Genomic DNA, 20732 nt, shown 5'->3' on the forward strand with positions numbered 1-20732 from the left:
AGGTCATGACATTTCAAACATTTTTTGTTCAACAAGTATTTAGAAATTCTTTACCGTTCTGGAGTTATTTCTAGAAGTAATTTTTAGGGGCCAAACTGTAGCTCCCTAACGGGACCATATAGGGTAAAAACGAAATATGCATATTGTTCAGATCATCATTCTGAAGAACTTTTGTTCTTTATTGCTTTTCAAAATATTTGTCGTTTTCGAGATACAAGGGGTAAAAAAATTATGGTTTTGGCCCTTAAAATCCCTTATTACGTAGCATATGACCTAAATTTTTATATGAATAGATTTGGATTGTTGAGATGAACATTTTTTGTTCTTTGACTTATACCAAAATATCAACGATTTTTGAGATATTTGATCTAGACTTTGAGCCCTTCTAGATCCCTAATTTAAGAGGCTAGCCACTAAATCTGGATGTTTTCGAAAAGATCTCGTAAATGTGCACAACTTTTGTTCTACATGTCTTAACAAAATATTTGCAAGAAAAAAGATATTGGAGATCAAAGGTCAAAAATTGCCGAAATCGGCGAAAAATTTTGGCATCCATTTTTTCAGGTCCAGGCGAGCTTTTAGGCAAATCGCCTCCGGTAAAATCGAATCCCCCACAAATCTTCTAAAATGTTTACTCTATCTTGTGTAGAAATTTCAAGACTCTAGCTTCAAAACTAACGGAGGAGATGTGTGGACAACAAGGCCCTTCAAAAAGTCACTAAAAGAGAGATAGCTCCTGACCGGAAGTGACGTCAAGCACGACATTTTGCAAGCAAAGTTTCGTCACCAAAAGACATCTTTCCTGAAAATTTCGTGAAAATCGATCGAGAAATGGCTGAGAAAAACGCGTGTACTACCAAGGAAAATAATAATAATAATAATAATGAAGAAGAAGAACGCGAACAATAATAGTAAGGTCTTCCGCAGGAGACGGAAGACCTTAATAATAATGAAGAAGAAGAACGCGAACAATAATAGTAAGGTCTTCCGCAGGAGACGGAAGACCTTAATGAAGAAGAAGAACGCGAACAATAATAGTAAGGTCTTCCGCAGGAGACGGAAGACCTTAATAAACAGTAGAATCACTAGAAGGTCTTCCGTTGGAAACGGAAGACCTTAATAACTAGAAACTCATTACTAGTAATGAGTAGGTCTTCCGTTAGACCACTTCCGGTAAAGAGCTTTCTGTTCCTACGAAAACCATTTAAATATATCAGAAAATAAGCCTTAACAATGCATAAGAAATGTATTATCAAACTTTTTACTCCTTTCTCGTAACTTCCGGTAATGACCGGAAATACTATTCAGATGCGTTTTCCTATAAATGACAGCGACTCTTTACTGTCTATATTCCCTGAAAATTTCACGTCTCTATCTGAAAGAGTTCTCAAAAAAAGAAGTAAACCTCAGATAGAAAAAGTAGTAGGTTACTACCGACCGGAAGTCAATTTTGAAAAACAAAATTATCAAAACTTTAGAAGTTGATACTTTTATTAAGACAAGTGAAAATCATATGAAAGACTTCAAATATAAGCGAGATTTATGGGGAGAAAGAGACAAAAATAAAAATGGTATTTTATCAAGAAACCGGAAGTAGTCGTTTTGACTACCGACAGAGTCAATATTCTTTTGACACTTTAAAAGAGACTTAATAAACTAGTATAGGTTTCAATTTAAAGGGAAAAGTTTGAAATTTGCGATTCTTTCCATCATTTCCGGTGACGACAGGAAGTGACGGTCGACATGTTCAACCCCCTACTGCACGCCTCCAAACGGAGATTGATCATCCCTGAATATTTGATGAACCTATATTTTACCTTTCCCAAGAAAAATGCTGGACAAAATTTCTTTGGAGAAACAGAAAATCGACCATATATTCCGACAGGTAGTGAATTTTGTAAAAACAAAAATAATTATCGCAAGGTCATTTCATAAGACATTATTCCTGAAAATTTCAGCCATCTCTGAGAAATCACTGGAAGAAATCGAAAAATCGACATTTTTTCAAATACTTCCGGTATAGACCGGAAGTGACGGACAAAAAATTGAATGAATGTGTACAATGGACTAATGTTAGTTGATCAACTCTACAAGTTTCAAGTTTCTCTCTATATTCATTATTGAGAAACTGAAAAAACGAGGTTTGAATATGTCCACCCTATATCTCACGACCGGAAGTTAATTTTGCAAAAATATTTAATTTTACTATAGAGATTTATAGTGTCTATAACATATGTAAAATTCAAATCATTAACTTGTTTTATGACCGAGATTTATGGCACTGAAAAATGAGAGAATGAATAGTCTTTCTTTGATATAACCGGAAGTTGGAGATTCAGCTTCCGGTGGGGTCAACATTTTTTTGAGAATTACAACCAGACATAGTAAACCGATATAGGTTTCAGTTTGAAAGAAAAAAGTTTGAAATATATGATTCATTTAATCACTTCCGGTGACGACCGGAAGTGACGGCCGACATTTTTAACCCCCTACTGCACGCCTACAAAATGAGTTCTATTAACTCTGAAAATTTGGTGACTCTATCTTTTACCGTTTCTGAGAAAAACGCTGGACAACGAAAACAGCTAATAAGCCGTATTTGCCGACCGGAAGTAAATTTTACAAAAATATTTGACCTTACTCTAAACATTTATAATGACTATAATGTATGTAAAACTCAACTCATTAACTAGTTTCATGACTGAGATTTATGGCACTGAAAAATGAGAGAATGAATAGCCTTTCTTTGATATAACCGGAAGTTGGAGATTCAACTTCCGGTGGGGTCAACATTTTTTGAGAATTAGTTCGAGATGTAGTAAACCGAAATAGGTTTCAATTTGAAAGAAAAAAGTTTGAAATTTATCATTCCTTTAATCACTTCCGTAGCGACCGGAAGTGACGGCGACAAAAAATATTACGTGCATGCACCATAGAGAATATAGATCTATCATCTCTGAAAGTTTCATTCGATTATCTTTAGTTGTTTTCAAGTTTACCCCCGGACAAAGTTTCTTTCAAAAACCGGAAAATCGGACGTATATGATGAACGGAAGTGAATTTTGAAAAAATGAAAAAATGCCTCGAGGTACCATCGTTGTCTATAATCTGTGAAAGTTTCAGGAAAATCCATCCAACGGTCTAGGAGACGAAAGGAAAAAAAAAATAATAATAACGAGCTATAACTGTTTTGGGATGCCAACACAAATGTCTCCGAACACCTCCCCATGTCAGTAATGGTTTTTGATGCCAGATATGTACTCGGGATCCTCAAAAAACCATAGAAACTAATTTGGTTGAAATCCGACGGACTTGATTTTTGGCCGCCATTTTCTTCAATGGCGGCCATTTTGAAACATCTGAAAATTGATTGGAAGGGAATACTGATGCTAGAAATGAACTGTGGACCCTCCAATTACCCAAGAAATCAAATGTTGTAGACATTTTAACATTTTCAAATATTTTGGTATATGGCGGCCATTTTGAAAATGGCGACTCAAAAAAAATTTTTTATGGTGGGAATGAACTCGGGGTTACCAAATTACCCTAGAAATAAAATTTGGTTGAAATCCGACAACCTTGATTTTTTGACGTTTTTGGCCACCATTTTGAAACGGCGGCCATTTTGAAAATTTCGAAAGTTGATTGCACCCCTCCTCATCACCCCCTATCAGCTCACAAAGTTTGAAGTGGATCTGTTGAAACACTTTCATAAAATCGAGCGGACAAATTTCTCTGGAAAGAAGAGGAATAAAAAGAAGAAGAAGAAGAAAATAAGAATAATAAGAAACGGAGCAAAAACAATATTTCTCCGACACTTTGTGTTCGGAGACATAATAATAATAATAATAATAAACAGTAGAATCACTAGAAGGTCTTCCGTTGGAAACGGAAGACCTTAATAACGAGCTATAACTGTGTTGGGATGCCAACACAAATGTCTCCGAACGCCTACCCATGTCAGAAATGGTTTTTGATGCCAGATATGCACTCAGGATCCTCAAAAAACCATAGAGAGTAAATTAGGTTGAAATCCGACGGACTTGATTTTTGGCCGCCATTTTCTTCAATGGCGGCCATTTTAAAACATTTGAAAATAGATGGGAAGGAAATACTGATGCTAGAAATGAACTGTGGACCCTCCAATTACCCCAGAAACCAAATGTTGTAGAGATTTTAATATTTTCAAATATTTTGGTATATGGCGGCCATTTTGAAAATGGCGGCTCCAAAAAAAAATTTGATGGTGGGAATGAACTCGGGGTCACCAACTTACCCTAGAAATAAAATTTGGTTGAAATCCGACAACCTTGATTATTTGACGTTTTTGGCCGCCATTTTGAAACGGTGGCCATTTTGAAAATTTCGAAAGTTGATTGCACCCCTCCTCATCACCCCCTATCAGATCACAAAGTTTGAAGTGGATCTGTCGAAGCACTTTCACAAAATCGCGCGGACAAATTTCTCTGGAAAGAAGAGGAATAAAAAGAAGAAGATAAAGAAAATAAGAATAATAAGAAACGGAGCAAAAACAATATGTCTCCGACACTTTGTGTTCGGAGACATAATAAGAAACGGAGCAAAAACAATATGTCTCCGACACTTTGTGTTCGGAGACATAATAATAAACAGTAGAATCACTAGAAGGTCTTCCGTTGGTAACGGAAGACCTTATTAATAATAAGAAACAGAGTAAAAACAACATGTTCCCAAACTTTGTTTGGGGAACATAAATATGAGAACCATATCACCCATCATTCAGTATGAGCAAGGTTAAAATTTCGGGCACATTGGCAGACAAAACAATATGCTTCCGATTATAGTTGCACAGGCATGGAAAAACTTGAATCCACACAACTTGAGAATGTTTGCAAATTTGATATGATTTACCGTGACCTTTATACTGTTGAAAAAAATGTTTTAATGGATTTTGTAAATATTCGCATTTAAAACTTTGATCACCTGATGTGACCCTATCCGATTTCTGGGACTAATGAATTGAGCAAACTTGAATTTGAACTATCTGAAGGTATTCAATGTATAAAAAAAGGTTCTTGAACAATCTTTAATGAAGGTTTATTCTAAATAACGATGAAAGTGAAGTGTAGATCAAATTCCCATGACTGGTAAATGATTAGAACCCGATCTTACTTGGAAAGTTCTCCCCCTTTGGTAAAAATGAAAATCTAATTCTTTTTTAAAGATTGTGCGGTAAATGATTAATTTTATTTCATATTTTCATAAATTGAAAGTTTATATAACCTTTTAACCAAGAGATTTGGAGGAAAAATCAATTTCTTTTTAAGATATTTTAATTAAACATGCTCTTCCCATAGACTTAAATGTAAAATTTTAGGTGAAATAAATCAAGCGGTAATTAAATTTTTGAAAATCCCTATGGTAGAATACTTTTGTTCAATAAACTCTTGAAAATGATACTATGATTACAAAATCCCATGATCCATTTACCAGATATGAAATATTACAAATTTATTACATGATTGTAGTGAGGAAGATATGAAGATTTATTCACCCAAGAAAAAGTATATTCCTCGAGGGCAACGATTTTTCTTGGGTGATGAAATCTTCATATCTCCCGAACATTCATGCAATAAATTGTTTATTATACCGAAACAAAGCAAGACTACAAAAATGCATTTAAAATTGCAGTCCGCTCATTTATACATTGGATGTAGCTGAGATCGCCCTAACGGTAACACCGCGCCGTCAACGTATTAGAAGGTACAAACAACAAATTACAGTGACATGATAAGCAGTTTTTGTGCCTTACGAACTATGAAAGTACAATGACTCCGACTTATTGTAACGTCACAATAAACTGTAGTCTACCTTGATTTAAAACTTATGGGAAATGCACAGGGCTGCCGAAGGGGTGAAATATGATGGGGAAATATGATGTTTGAGAGGGAGGCATGAAGGTTTTATCGAACCTGGCACGTGACTTTCTAGACCAATCAGATTATGAGTAGCATAAAGATATAATAGGATCGTTATAATCTGATGACTACCCATGACCCTGTTATGAAGAGTGGAGAATTTTGAAGATATTTCCTTATATATTACTATGTAAAACTGTCGAATCAAACTACCTCTGGGCATCATACTTGATATGACCAATCATGCCCCTGCTGGTGTTGAATTGTTGAAAGGTAGAAAATATAAAACATTGCGGCCCATTAGTGGGTGAGAGTGAATCTACACCATGCCAAGACGTTTTCATGCAAAGTTAACTTTGTTTGGCTCCGTGGTTCTTGAGGAGAAGATTTTAGATGACCACATCCTATTTTGTCCTCTCTTGTACTACTTTCAAAGAAAGGTCTTAGTTTTACTCTGGTTTTAGAATAATGTTATTTGAATCAAGATACTGTTTCTGCTATCCTCTTTTCAAAATGACCGGATGCTTATTCTTCCTAGGCACCTGATCCCACCTCTGATACATCCAGGGGTCCGTGTTTGCCCAACTCTCTATTTTGTGTTCCTTAAAAGAGTTATGAGATTGCCCACTATTCGTTATCTTCACCTTTCATTACTTTGACGTAATTTGTAATAGCGCTGTGCATCTATGACTACATGAATTTGTTAAGTGCTGTAAGTTGTGGCTTGGTGAACCAACGGATATAGCGGATTAGCACTGCTTAGAATAACAGATTATGGCTTGGGATGGATACTTTAGGATCAATACCAGCTTGTCACAGTTTAGATGGGGAGCCTGTGTGAGGGGTCTGTTAGGAATGACCGTCATTTCGTATCCCGATCGCTATAACGGATGGATTTGAGCTCGCTTTACTCGGTGGAGTAGGTATACTTGATAAAAAAAAGTTATGAATAATCTCCCTAATGAACTCCTTTGGAGGCAGTGTCGTCATAATATACTGTAGATTCCTTAATTTATGCGAGTACTTATTATCACGGAATGACTCATGGACGTCAAATCGCGAGGACATAGCAAGTTTTTGCATGTATTTTGGCTCTATAAAATTAAATGCGAGTTATTTTATTTCGCGAGTGATGTTTTTCGGTAATATACGCAATAATAATTTCCTCTCGTATATTTAGGAATTTACAGTAATCTGTTATTCGTTTATAACTTCACACTTTGGATTACCGTAGCAAGCAGTTTCTGCGATCTTTACGACTTGTGTGAACATGACTGGCATTTGTCATTAAAGTAATTATTAATTCATTATTCAAAATGTAAAATTAAGTGATTATTCCTGATTTTAGTATCAATTTCTATTTAGAAATGAAAACAGATTGATATGTATTTTGTTACCCAAAGATATTTACAAGATGGAAACTATGCTTTGCTATACTAAACTTAAATCAGTTTCGTTGACATTCATAGAGAAAGCTGAGTAAGAGATAGCATTTGTAGAAACACTCCTTGTTTCGATTGATTGTTAACACAGTGTACATTGTGACTAATCTTCACTACCTTACTTCACATATGAGAGAGTTACTAGTAAGATAGACATAGACACAAATGAGAGAGTTACTAGTAAGATAGATATAGGTAATATGAAAAGTGTTTACTTACGGTATCCAGAGGACAAAGTTAGTCTCAATAATATCAAAAAGACGAGTGTCTGCATGTTAGAATTCTTAAAACAACCAGGAAGTGTCATTCTAAACTGGAGAAAATAAGGGGACCAAGAGTTGTCATATTTGTAATTGTAGAGGCATTTAATGGCCGTTATGAATTAATAATGTTTTCCGACATTTCCCTCTGAAGAACTCACATGACTGAGAATGAATTAATAACGTTTTCCAACACTTCCTTCTGGACAATTTACGTGACTGAGAATTAGCGCTGAGATAGGATCACACATTGTAATTTTGTCATATTCCGTCACAAGTTTTAAGTTATGTATCACAAATTGTTACCTACATTGTATGTATGACATTGTAAAACATGCGGGATTTTGATATTTCTTTTATACTTTTTTATGTTTATCAGCTTCTATTACCCAAACTCTGTTCACCGTAACTCGTTTTTGCTGTCATTAAAAATCTGAACAAAAGAATAATTTAGATTGAAAATTTGTCATTTATTACAATACTAAATGACGAAAGAAATCTTCAACATAAGATTTTGGGGGAAATCAGATAATAATATTCTACCTCAAAGTACCTGCAAATCTAAATTACTCAAAGTCTTATTTCCCCCAAAGAAGACAATATAACTTAAATAATGCTACGTTATAAGATGACAAATAAAAAATCATCAAAACAAACCCAGAGGAAAAAGATGGCGAACAAATAAGGCCACAAGACATGAATATGACTTTTCAACACTATACACGACCATTCCTCGCGATGAATTAAAGACTAGACTTTTTGACATCATAGACAGTTGCTTCTTCAACAAAAATGGAAAACGAAAATATTCATATCTAGCGATCAGTCATTCAAAAACTTGCTTTCTTAAACACCACTATGATTCCACGCACAAGTACTCTGAAGTTGAAATAAAAAATATGCTAGAGTTCATCATTGACAATATCTTCATGGTCTTTGATCAGGTCTTCCAACAGTCTGTTGGAATTCCCATGGGCACGAATTGTGCTCCTTTGTTAGCTGACCTGTTTCTATATTCATATGAAGCAGAATTTATTCAACAACTTCTACGTGAGAAGAAAAAATCTCTCGCTGTGGCCTGCAATTTGACATTTCAATATATCGATGACGTGTTGTCTATTAACAATAATAACTTTCATTCATACGTCGATTTGATATATCCCTGTGAGCTCGAAATACGGGACACCACAGAGTCGTCCACTTCTGCTTCATACTTAGATATTGTATTGAAAGTAAACATTAACGGCAAACTGACAACTCAACTGTATGACAAACGGGGTGGTTTCAGCTTCTCCATCGTAAACTCCCCATATTTATGTAGCAATATTCCATTATCACCTGCATATGGTGTTTATATATCTCAACTGATTCGATATGCAAGAACTTGTTCTGCGTATAGTCAGTTTTTAAATTGAGGTAAGCTACTGACAAAAAAATTGATGGTGCAGGGTGTTCAACAGTCTCGATTGAAGTCAACATTTCGCAAATTCTATGATCGTTGTAACGATCTAGTTCGTGAATACAACCTATCATTGGATCAAATGCTGTCTGACCTGTTTCATACCGATTGTTAAGCCGTTCTTGGCTCACTGATTTTGACTGCGGATAACTCCGTTTACCTGATCAGGATATAGGGCTCACGGCGGGTATAACCGGTCAACAGGGGATTCCTACTCCTCCTAGGCACCTGATCCCACCTCTGGTGTGTCCAGGGGTCCGTGTTTGCCCAACTATCTATTTTGTATTTGTTTATGGGAGTTATGAGATTGATCACTATTCGTTTTCTTCACCTTGCATGAAACACATATCGGCGCCATCCGAGGTTTTAATCCATTCTGACAAGGTATCATGTTCGTCTTTTTTATATATAGCCCATCGTCTGACAAAATTTTCGACATAATGTAAATTCCTAAAGATACACGTGGAATTCATTATCGCGTAATTTTGCGAGAAACATCACTCGCAAAAAAAATTTCTCTCTTCTATTTTTATATTGCTAAAACACATGAAAAAACACTTGATCAACAAGGTAGTCGCGAATTTATTTTCTCCCGATTAGATTTCCATGAATCATTTTGCGATAATAAGTACTCGCGTAAAATAAGGAATCTACAGTAATTTGTAAAAGAGATGAAGTTCTTTCGCCAACTGAAAGACCTAGGTTCTCTGTGTTTAGGAACTTTTAAAATGAGTTGAACAAGAACACGTAAGTGGATTACGTATAAGAAGGTCTATATCTAGGCACTGCAAAGTTTGTCATAATTGAAATTTTTAAATGCAATAGTGGAAGTCTATCTGTAGAAAAGAAAGGGTGTAGACTTGAACCTGAAATATGTTGGAATATTAGACTGAACTCTTTTATGACGACGAATGTTGCTTATGTTCACGGCATCTATTCTTTTGTTTCTAAATTTGAGTTTAAGGTGATTGACAACGTTTATGATCATATAATTCAGTCTATATTCAGGTGTTGAAAAATCCAACTATAAACTAGGTATGAGTTTTTCAATTAACGTATGTGAAACTCTCAATGGAACAGAGTAAAGTTTTGTGTGGATAGGATGTGGACCTAATTGTCTGTTGACGTAAGGTAAAAGTGAACCAAGCGTGACATCATGCATACTTGGTCTTTTCTCTATCGTTCATGACTGCGTTTCCGTCTTTGAGTATTGGGAAAGAGTTCGATTACATTCACGATATTTCCTTGTGGACTAGTCAAATTCCCTACATCATATACATAATCATTGCATCCATATGGAAATACAGTATATAGATACTTGATCCAGTGATCTTCTCGTTATCTACGAAAAGGGGTACTTAATGTTGGATTGTTTGTATCATAATAAATGTTTTCTAGAATCTTTAGCCTCATCGACAAGATGGAGTGGTCGGGGAAATTAAAATGCTTGTAAAGAATTTGGTTACCATCATTATTTATTTGATGTGCCCCTATATTCTTTTATTAAGGAAACCTTTAGTTTCTCCCACATGCATATGCAGATTAAGCCATGTAGGTTACACTCAGTGTTAAAAATGTCAAAACCTTTGATACAGAAACTACGTCTGGGGAAATTATTACTAAATGAATTTCTAGTGATGAGTATATCATACGATTTACAATTTTTTAGAGAAGATTTTTAGATCTGATGACTGTACATACGACAAAACTTTCATATTTCGAAGGATAATCCGATGAACACCAACAAATCTGTTAGAGCCTGTGCCCCATATAGACTTCACAGAGTGACATTTTTCTATACTTGGCCCCGTGTCAGCCAGTATCGTCTTGTTATTGTTTATATTTATAAAAGAACATATATCGAACGACAAGTATCCTCGGGGACACACTGTTCACCAACAGAGATGCATGATCGATGATTAAATGAAATGTGACGATAATACGTGATATGTACATATATGTTAGTAAAGAATACTTTTAATAAAAGTTGTTGTCCTTTTATATCGATGTTTTCAAAATCTATTTCGATAATGTAAAACTTTTACGATACCAATTGTGTTGCACCAGAGCTAAGTACTTCGTTACTAACTTAAAAATGCGGATGTATATTTAATTGCTGTTTCAAAATTTAGAAATTCATTTGAGAATTAAGGATTGTCTCCCTCACGCATATATCTTATTTTAAGACGAATTTGAATCCACCTTTTTGGCACACTGTTTTTCCCTATAATAGCTCTAACACTTCATTGTTATTTCGGATTTCAAACATTTCGGTTGAGGATCACTAAAGAGACATTATTTGTCGAAATGCGCATCTGGTGCATCAAAATTGGTACCGTATAACTTTTGCATGGTAAAAAATCCACGATTCTTTACGTTTTACGGTTGAAGGTCCCTTGTAAAAGTTCATCAAGTGAAAGTTGAAAATAACGAACAATGATCAATCTCATAACTACTATAAGCATTACAAAATAGATTGTTCGACAAATACGGACCGCAGGACACACCAGATGTGGGATCGGGTGCCTGGGAGCAGTAAACACCCCCTGTCGCCCGGTCACACCCGCCGTAAGCCCTACATCTTGATCAGATGAACGGAGTTATCCGTAGTCAAAATCAGTGTGCCAAGATTCGTCTAACAATCGGTATGAAACACGTCAGACAGCATTTCACCCAATGATAGGTTGTATTGGAAAACTAGATCGTTATAACGACCATAGAAGTTGCGAAATACTTACTTTAAACGAGACAGTTGAAACCCCTGTACCATCGATTTGTTTGTCAGTAGCTTGTCTCGATTTAAAAACTGATTATACGCAGAACAAGCTCTTTCATATCGAATATATTGAGATATATAAACACCATATGCAGGTGATAATGGAATATTGCTACATACAATGTAATCATGGGAAGTTCACTATGTGCCAATGTCAAAGGGAGGTAATCCCTGGGTGTTTAGCGATTTCCTGGGTTGGCCGCTGGGGTAGATTTGAATTTTAAATGGATTGTGTCAAACTCTCGCCGCTAAATGTTGCACTTTATCAATAAATTGTTTGAAGTTATATTTGTTTCCATCTTTTATGCATCAAGGATTTACGTATGGTTATCTTGATTATTGTGCTCATTTATGCTGACATGTTTTTATATTCATAAGAAGCAGAATTTATCAATAAACTTCTACATGAGAAGAAAAATCTCTTGTTGTTGCCTTCAATTCAACATTCAAATGTATCGACGACGTTTTATCTATTAATGATAATAACTTTCATTGATATGTCGACTCGATATATCCTTGTATACTCGAAATAAAAGACAACAAAGAGTCATCCACTTCTCCGTCAAACATAGATGTTTCATTGAAAGTAGACATTAACGGCAAACTAACACCTTAACTTCATGACAAACGGGATGATTTCAGCTTCTCCATCGCCAACTTCCCATATTTATGTAGCAATATTCCATTATCACATGCATATGGTGTTTATATCTCTCAACTGATTCGATACGCAAGACCTTGTTCTGTGTATGGTTAGTTTCAAATCGAGGCAAGCTATTGACAAACAAGTTGTTGGTACAGGGGTTTCAACAGTCTCGATTAAAGTCAGCATTTCGCACATTCTATGGTCATTATAACGATCTGGTTTGCCAATACATCCTATCATTGGGTCAAATGCTGTCTGACATGTTTGATACCAATTGCTAGACAGTTCTTGGTACACTGATTTTGACTGCGAATAACTCCGTTCGCCTGATCAAGAGATATGTTTCTTGAGGGTGTGACCGGTCTTCAGAGGATGATTACTCCTCCTAGGCACCTGATCCCACTTCTGGTATATCTAGGGGTCCGTGTTTGCCTATCTATCTATTTTGTATTGCTTATATGAGTTATGAAATTGATCACTGTACGTTATTTTTACGTTTCATCAATAAAAATCATCATCATGAAAACGAGAAGAATCAGTTTAATTCAAAAAGCATTTTATGAACGATCTCTTAATGAGAGATTCTGATATGAACTATCATTGGGAATGTTGAGTTCCTGATACTGGTGTACATCGTTATTGCTGACTTGTAATGGCGGTGATATTTCGGCACTAGTAACATAGTCAGACGAACGCATCTCTTGTTTCCTGTTATAGAGTAGCCTAAAATATAGTAGAATTGATATGAATTACAAAGGCTTTATGGAATCATGCAGAATATCCATAACCCACAAACATATTTACCTCAATAATATAAGAATGACAACGAACAGGCTAAAGTTGATAACCAGTGAGATAGACAAGGCTGTGATGTATGCATCCGGGGTACTATACTCGTCATTACTGACAATAGGTGCCTCTGAAAGTAAACAATATTTAAGTTTTAAATTTAGTATTGCTTCTGATCACTAGAACATATGAAATATTACAGTTTGTGATAGACAGACATACTTTCCTTAACAATTCAGATTCTAGACTTTTTGGGGAGAAAATTATTTGAAAATGTTTAATATTACTTTTTGTACAAATATGGGGTTCCTAACTCAAAGTAACCCACAATAGGTAAGAAAGATTTAATAGAGATCAGCAGGTCACTTCGCTGGTAATACAGCTGTGAAACAGTACTGGTCGACTAGGTTCAGTTTCAGTTAGGTTCGAAAGATGAAAGGCTAAGATAACGAACAGTGATCTGAAAAGGTACATGTATAAACGATGATAAACTTCGGTATGAAATTAGAGTAACAGTTATCACTAAATATTGGTGATATCGCGAGTAAAACCGTTACTACAGTATACAAACCTTCCAAGGAAAACACGTCAAGTGGAATTTGATTTGGGGAAATGATATTCCAAGTTTAGTTTTTGTCTTTTTCAACGTAAAGGTTATTAAAGTTTAGAGAAATCGAATAATGTTTGAAATTCAGAGTTGTAAATACCTCTAGACGTTAATTATATTTTGAATAAAACAGAATGAATCTCTTGTGTATCGTGTTAGCCAAAACTGCCAACGGTATGGTTAATAAAAACATATGGTATATTGGAATTACTTATACGGGTACGTGTGCTAAAAATAGCCTATCCTGTCAATTAGATGAAAATTGTATTTAGTAATGTACTGTTGGTACACCCGACTGTGTGTGAGTAATTCCACACGATATTTCATTTCTATGGATTCAAGTGGTAAGTCGACGAGGTAAATATGTAACTTATATATTTGTATAATATGATTCTATTTTGAACATTTGCTTTTATTCCCATTGTGATTGCTTGTTCACGAAGGAGGGAGGCGGCTTAAAGCGTTATAGTTATTGCCGAAACGTTTAAAGCAGATAGTCTAAAAGTTGTAAGGCGTGATCCAGTCAGCATTGATGTCATGATTTGTATTTCAAAAACATAGGTAATAGGACTTTACGAGAGCTTTAAACAAGCTTGATATTTGTCGTTTCAGTAGATAGCACTGGCACACTGTTTTTCCCTATAATAGCTCTAAAACTTCATTGTGATTTCGAATTTGAAACATTTCGGTTTTTAGCATCACTGAAGACACATAATTTGTCGAAATGCGCATCTGGTGCATCAAAATTGGTACCGTGTAAGTTTTACATAGATGAATTAATTGTTTATAAATATGAGTTCAACACTTACTTTCACTACAGTCAGGGGACTCCGCACACCCAGAGGAAAGTGTGTAGGATCCGTCAACATTATCACATTTACCGAAGCAGTTCTGAGAACAATTCTTGGAGCAGTTTATTCCATATCTTCCTATGTCACATGCTTCAATACATAAAATTCAGATAGTTCTAGTTTATGAAAACGAGCGATACTACGTTATACGCATATTATTGATCCGTCATTGACAGGTTTTGTCTTCTATTTGTATTTCTGCGCTGGGTTATCAAACTTATGGCAATGCTTGATTTGCCCACCATATTTTGGAAAAAACACCAGTGTATGAAACAATTTGATATATTTCGCTAATGTTTAAACTAAGATCTAGAACTTTCTTTGATAGCGTAGTTGCGTTTGAGCAATATATAAATAAAAACATTGAAAACACGTACCGTGCATTACAAAAGTTATTTAGGATTTTTGATTTGTTTTGTCTGTTTTTATCATGTCCCTTCGAGAATTCTTCACTCAAAGTTAGGCTTCACAAACTGGGTTATTTAACATACTGACGCCTGTTGCAACACGGAACCTCCATTTTAAAGTTTTCATCCGATAGACCCGCGGTGCACACTTCTAAATGCCGAATGTTTGGCGAACGAACACTCAATACTTATTTCTACGACTAATGTTTGACATAACAAAAGCACGAGCGGGGTTCGAAACGACAATATCCCTGTCTCAAGGGGCAAATCCTTACCACTGAGTCAACAACGTAAATGATACATTGTTATACATGAATATGATTATGGATATATGCACTGTTCTTGGCATAGAAATTAGTATTCTAATATATATCATTATGTCTCATATTTCACGAAATATTGATATATGAAGTGGTACTAAAATCTATGATGATGAAAATAGCACAAGAAATTCAATACTTCTGGCTGCAAAATTGGACATTGATAGCTTGAAGAATTACTATATTGATAAAGTTAACATGCAACTACAAAACATCCAATTCTTTAAACGTGCAAAATTACTATTCTATAGTAGAATTAAAAAGAACTATGAATTACAAGACTATTTGAAATTTCCAATTGTGAAGGTAATATGCTTTTAAAAAGTTAAGAATATCTGCCCACCCTTTAGAAATTGAAAATGGTATATATTCAAAACCATATATTCCAGACCGTTTCTCTCAGTTTTGTAAAACTTCTGTTGAATATGAGTTACATTCTTTATATGACTGCTTTATGAATAAAGACATAAGAAAGTAATATTACCCTTTGAACATCTACAACTCAAATGATGATATATCAAAGGGAAAACATTGTAAATTACTATGCAACCTTATCAATGCAGTTCATGCTAGAAGGTTATGTGAATTTTTATATGAAAATTTTGACTTGTGGAGCAAACGTAAAGTGTTATGATTATACTAATGAAAGGCGAATATAACGAACAGTGATCAATCTCATAACTCATATAAGCAATACAAAATATATAGTCGGGCAAACACGGACCCCTGGACACACCAGAGGTGGAATAAGGTGACTAGGGGGAGTGAGCATGTTATATGCAATACTAAATTACATACATGCATTTTACGTCACATGTACATGTCAAATATATATACCTGTATTTACATATATGAACTGTAAGTATTTAGTTTAGCTTCATTATATATCTCATATTCAGATATTATGAGCTCCGTTTACTTGATCAAGATATAGGGTTCACGGTGAATATGACTGGTCGACAGGGGATCCTTACTCCTCCTAGGCACCTGATCCCACCTCTGGTGTGTCCAGGGGTCCGTGTTTGCCCAACTATCTATTTTGTATTGCTTGTAGGAGTTATGAGATTGATCGAAGTTCATTATATTCACCTTTCATGAGCAATACAAAATATGCCAACAAGTTTGGCGAATCAATAAATTGAATTAAAATTATTCAGGTAGGGGCCAATTCCGTTCACTTTGACTTATTTTAAGACGCATTGTTTTGTATTTAGCCAGTCTCATAATTCAGTCGATTATGGATGGAAGGTCCTTGGTGCTTGTGATCAGGATTAAATAGAATTCGAAGTCTATATATGTGTGAAACTCCATTACAAAAGTTGTATATAGCTGTACGCCCATAATAAGTGTAAAATTACTATTCTTAAACGACTACATACGCTTGTTGCAGAAACTTCCTAAGTATCCGGATGTACAGCCCTCCAGACAAGATCCAGAGATTGAATTACATGTCATATTTCTGCAATGACTGCTGCAGTGATTTCCACAATCTTTGCCATAGCTTCCCATGGAGCATTCTAGAATAGCATTAAGGGGAAACAATTTCAAATTAAAAATATCTCCCTCAAGCTTTTCCTACATAACAATAAACATTTATGTCAAACGTAGTTCCCCGGTATATCCTGCATTACAGCCATCGTCACATATCTCTGTTGTCCTGTTACAGGGGCGGTAGCTCCGACACTGTCCACTACAGTTATACACACAATCAGGGCCGTATGATTCTGCAGGACACTCTGGTAAAGTACAATTTTATCGGAATATTTACAGTCATTCCCCGGCATTGGTGACGTCTCCATATGAGTGAAATATTCTCTAGAGGGACGTCAAACAATATTCAATCAATCAATGAATCTATGGTTTGACGGGACGTCGGGACCACGAACGGAACCCGGGCTCAACATCAGGTATTTTAATGTAGGATAACGTAATTCAGATAAATCCAAGAGGAGTTACTTCCCCTTTTCAAACGTTCAGCGATGAAAGTTGTACAATTTTGCATATGGACACTTACAAAATAGTATCGTACGTTTTTGTATATATCTGGTATATTTAGCATAACTAGTGATTTACAATCCCAGCTCCACTAAAGCTATAACACTACAAAAAACGACTTTGACTCGAAAATGAGGATATTTCATCTGATGTACTGATATAGAATGTTTTTTTTTTTTACTTTCAATGACATAATAAATGTAACAGTCATGAAGTTAATGCCAACATTTACTATTGTAACGTGTAAGGTGGGTTCAAACCACGGATAATAATTTTTCTTAAACGTTTCCTACGTTTCTAAATGATTGCATTAACCTATAGTTCTAAACAATGATAATAAATCAATTTGAATCAAACACTGTGATTATTTCCTTATTGATTTATTATATGATTTTCCTCTAACTATTCCTTGCCTAGTTTAATCACTCGTGTTTCAGCCTCTGGTCTGAAACCACTGTTTCAGACGCTGTTTCAAACTACAAGTTTAAACCCTTTTATTTATTTGAGCATTTGCTCCCGGGCTATCTTCTGAAGGAATAATGTCTCAAATGGTCCACCCCCAGTAATTTGAGGTCCCGCATACGAGACAATAAACCTTACCTAAATTCTGGATGTGAGATACGATCTTCTCTCTTCTCCGTCTACCAGCAAACTAACTTAGATGCGCAGAAGCGCCTTCTATTTATACCTCCGCTCAATACTGCTGACTCATACACTAGTCTCCAAAACGTTTGAGACAATGTACAACACACAAGGAATAGCTAATCATTGACAAGGTTTTGATTGACCCTGATTGCCTCATTTACATAATCAAAGGAATTTTCATTACACTATAATTTATTCAATAATGTACATTAAAGTTGAATAGTATGCTACGATTCTGTAACTTTTATATAAATAAAAAGTATGGTATTTGCCATGCATTTAATATAGTACATACATGATATTGTTACCAGATATCATATTTTTATTTCATATTCATCATTGGGATTTTCTTTATACTGCGTATATGAAATCGCTACATTAACCAAGTGTAGTCCGAATTTACTCTGTTATACATACGCCGCGAAGTATAAAGGAAGCAAACTATTGTTATAGAACATATGTTTGACAATCCATTAGCTTACCTCACAATATACTTAAAGTATATGTAGCTTTAGTCATAGTTTGTTTGATGATTATTATTGTAATCAATTATCTTAAATTATGGCGCGATATTTACGCCGGATACGATATTCCGTATTCATCGGGCGTTTTCCGAATTATCGGAACTACTTCCTGTTAAATGTTCTTGAAGTATGGCGCCAAATACGATTATGTATGACGTCATCTGACAGCTGGGTGACGTACACAAAGTAAATAAATACGGAGACTTAGGAAATTTTGGACAGACGTTGTCTCAGCACTTCAAAAGGAAGCAGCTTTCCACTTCAGACCATAGTATGGCGCTCCGAGAGATAGGAGTCGAGGAATATCGTTGGGTAAATATCACTTTATACTTTGAAAGTTAATGGTCAACATATACATACTGATTGCATAACTTTATTGACATTCAATTTCAAGTATACCTGTTGTCCGTTATGAATTTGAATCAACACTTTTATAGTTGTTTTTAAACTTTGGTCGTCAGCATTTTATGCCCGATTTATTTCAACATAATGTTTCAAGAATATGTTTCAACACTTATCTTATAATCGGTCATTATCTTAGGGGGTTGGGGGAAAGTTTTATTACAAGTAATCCACGTAAGGCATTCCAGGAGGATCCAGTGCTGCAACTTGTTTTCATTATATGTATATTTGTATGCTAAATAAATTGTATCATTTCATAATTCATTCTGTTGTTTTCATTCAACATAGAGTAATAGGAGACTCACATGTTGTGTTTACTTAAGGAAAACTTAAGAACGCGACAATAGAATATAATTTTTAAGTCGATTGACAGAATTTGGAATGGTTTAATTACCTTATGGAACTTTGATATACTTCAAAGAATACAATCTTGATAATTTGGTAAAAAACGATTGCATGAAGTAATTGTACACAACATTTACGTCTACAAATTGAAGTGGTACATGTAACTTGACGAAATGATTGTCAATAGAACTATTCTACTTTGATCGATACACACATTGTGATTCTTAGTACCTGAGGGGAAAAATGAAATGTAGTGTAGGACGTGTGATGACAAACTCCAAAGATCTTGAGGCTTGACCCAGGAAGTCGTTGTTCTCATCATTGACTCTGCGACCATGACTTGCAAACGTAATATTTAGCTAGATATTGTTTTTTATGAAAAACAAATGTTTCCCCTGCTCCCAAATTGGAAGTGCTCCATGTAGGAAAAGTGTTCATAAACTATTTTACCACCCACCCCTCATATCCACCAGAACTTTAAGGATAACAAATGGACCCCCCCCCCCTCCTGTTCCGATAATTGTACAAACTTTGAAGTTAATCGGATAAGTAATATAGGAGGAGAAGTGATCACAAGCTATTTTAACAGTATCCATCCCTCTTAGATCTGCTATAACTTTTAGAAAAATAATTGGATCCTCCTGTCCCGACAATATGCACATCTACAAATGGCAATGAAGCATTGTACAAAGTTTCAAGTCTATACGATAAGCTATATAGGAGGAGAAGCGTTCACAAGATTTTGTGACAGACAGACGGACGGGTGGATGAAAAGTACAAAAACAATATGTCTCCTCCTGAAAGAGGGGAGACATAACAATATGTCTCCCCTTGAGAGAGGGGAGATATAATCCTACAGAGATAGAGCATTTTCAAAAATAGAATATTCGTTGGAAAATATAAATTAGACACTTACTTTCATTACAGGTAGGGAACCCTGTCCACCCAGAGGAACAAGTGCAGGATCCGTCAACAGAATCACAAAAGCCGACGCAGTTCTGAGAACAATTCTGGGCGCAGTTGAGTCCATATGTTCCTTCGTCACATGCTTAAATACATACACAGTGTACATATTCGCAATTAATGAGAAATGAACAATAAGTGTCACTATGCTTTATAAGCTACATACGTTTGTTGCAGAAACTTCCCAAGTAACCGGGAATACAGCCCTCCAAACAAGATCCATTGATTGGATTACATGTCATATATCTGCAATGACTGCTGCAGTGATTTCCACAACCTTTGCCGTACGTTTTTACTGAGCATTCTAGAAGAACATTAGAGGGAAGCAATATAAGATTATTCATTTGTGATTCGAGCTTTTCCTGCAAGATGAAAAAGTGCATTTTGGACATCGAACAGCAATC

At 35.4% G+C, this 20732-nt stretch overlaps 1 protein-coding gene across 1 annotated transcript in view; it reads right to left on the minus strand.

Moving 5' to 3' along the window:
• Nucleotides 1-13000: 13000 nt before the first annotated feature.
• Nucleotides 13001-20732, minus strand: part of LOC125679810 (multiple epidermal growth factor-like domains protein 10) — a 19669-nt gene continuing 11937 nt past the window's right edge. The window contains exons 9-14 of the mRNA XM_056163863.1: nucleotides 20495-20632; nucleotides 20282-20413; nucleotides 16834-16971; nucleotides 14686-14817; nucleotides 13285-13399; nucleotides 13001-13203 (exon numbers count right to left, since the gene is read on the minus strand). The gene's annotated coding sequence lies outside the window, so the exon portion shown is untranslated. The remainder of the gene's footprint in view (nucleotides 13204-13284; nucleotides 13400-14685; nucleotides 14818-16833; nucleotides 16972-20281; nucleotides 20414-20494; nucleotides 20633-20732) is intronic.

Source organism: Ostrea edulis, chromosome 4 (genome assembly GCF_947568905.1).
Source record: "Ostrea edulis chromosome 4, xbOstEdul1.1, whole genome shotgun sequence".
Lineage (NCBI taxonomy): Eukaryota > Metazoa > Mollusca > Bivalvia > Ostreida > Ostreidae > Ostrea > Ostrea edulis.